Below are 1,776 nucleotides of genomic sequence, written 5' to 3'. Positions count from 1 at the left end.
TTTTTTTTAAACGTAAGATCAACAGCGTGGAATTGTGGCCTTCCTAACATATTTGTAATGCAACCAGTGTGGCCATTTTATTGTTCAGGCTAGGTGATGAGTATTTAGGATCCATAATGGTGTGCCATTTTCTGTATTTCTCTGTACTTTAGTTTAAATCTGAACACTTCCATAACAAAATATTTTTTCAATTCATTGTCTTCAGCTTACCAAAATAACAACCAAATACATTTATTAGACCTTATCATGCTTTATCTTGGTGGGGGCTCCCGCTCTGCCGAAATTAATCGCAGCCTTGGATGGGGGCGGGGGAGGGGGCTGAACCTTCTTTTATGGCTGTTCTTGGCTGGCTCCTGCTCTTTCAACCCTATTCCTCAGTCGGTGCAGTCTCCAAGGGTTCTCACCTTAACCCGCGTGGTGTCATTCTCCACCTGCATCTGCCTCCTACTAACTCCCAAATTTCCAATCCGCCCAAGCCTCCCCCGCGCTCCAACCACCCGTGCGTCCCCTGCCTCCCCGCCTTGTCCGAAGCCCAAGCCTCGCATCGCCAGCCGGGGATCGAGGGCCCCTCGGCGTCTCTCACCGGGCTTCTATCAGCTCCGGGCGGCCGCTCACCCTGCCACGGCCCCGCACTGCCTTTCTCTAGAGATGGGGCCATTTAGGGATTGCAGGATTCGCCCCTCCCCCACAAAAGGTCCCCGAAGGCTCGGGGCCGACCGCATGGGCCAGCCTAGCAGAGGCGCGCCCAGGGGTAGGCCCCGACTTAGCTCCGCCCCTCCCGGGAACACTTCGGGAGGCCTGAGATGCGGAGCCAGCTACCGGGAGTCACAGCCGGGCGCCGAGGGGCAGTTGGAGCCGGTGGGGCACAGGATCGGTCCCAAGCTCGAACCCAGGACTCACCCGGCTCAGGTGACAGTTCCACTCGTCGCCGCTACCGCCGCCAGGGGCTGACCAATTAGCTGCCCTGGGAAAGCCTGGCCCGCCCCTCAGCCGCTGTCGCCTGGCCCACGAGCCCCGCGTCCTGCGTTTCCGGCTCCTCCCACTGCGGGGACGCCGGAAGTGCTTCCGCGGCGCTGCTCCGCCGGCGGTTATATCTGGCGCCTGCAGGTGGTGTTTTTTTCTGTCTCACGGAGCCCCTTCCGTAAAGTGAATGGCCGTACCTCGCCTTCGCTCATGGGCACTAACTCCTTGGGGCTCCTCGCGCCAATAGGAGGAGCTCCATCTCATCCCCGGCGTTCCAGACCCTCCAGGCCCGGGTCCTGCCCAGTGCGTGGGGTGCTCCAACCGTCTGCCCCTCTCCCATGCTGGCGATTTGTACGGTTGGTGCGGGTTCCCTGAATGGCTCCTCTGCACTCATTACATCCCCAAGTCAGACGGATCGTCCCTCCCCGTTGCCCGTACAACACCGGAAACAGCACTGATTTCAGCCCTTTTGCTCCATTTGGGAGGTTCTCTTTCCTACTAGATGGTGGACGTGGCGAAAGCAAGGTCGGCTGATTCCTGCTTAAGTAATCAGCGTCCAGCACGAAACACTGAGTAGACCCTGGTGAAGGAATGATCCTTCTAGGGGTAGACGAAGCAGTCCAGATGCAGGAGAGCTAATCAAACTACAGTGAGGCCTCTGCCGAGGAGGGCTGATGAGATGCAAAATAAAACTAGGAATAGCCATTTATTGAGTGCTTTACCTTGAGCCAGTCACTGCCTCACATTATTTTATTTAATCTGCAAGTAACACGAGGAAGTAGAGACTGAAGCTCAGAGAGGTTCAATAACTTG

General features: G+C 56.6%; 1 protein-coding gene across 2 annotated transcripts in view; it reads right to left on the bottom strand.

The window, feature by feature from the left end:
- Positions 1-1,043, bottom strand: part of SNUPN (snurportin 1) — a 25,275-nt gene extending 24,232 nt beyond the window's left edge. The window contains exon 1 of one of the 2 annotated variants that reach the window (XM_019625466.1): positions 901-1,043. The gene's annotated coding sequence lies outside the window, so the exon portion shown is untranslated. The other variant, XM_019625467.1, reaches the window with a different exon arrangement.
- Between the last annotated feature and the right edge of the window lie 733 nt (positions 1,044-1,776).

Source organism: Hipposideros armiger, unplaced genomic scaffold (genome assembly GCF_001890085.2).
Source record: "Hipposideros armiger isolate ML-2016 unplaced genomic scaffold, ASM189008v1 scaffold_628, whole genome shotgun sequence".
NCBI lineage: Eukaryota > Metazoa > Chordata > Mammalia > Chiroptera > Hipposideridae > Hipposideros > Hipposideros armiger.
Note: the sequence above shows the minus strand (reverse complement) of the source record. Positions and strands in the feature narration are given on the sequence as shown.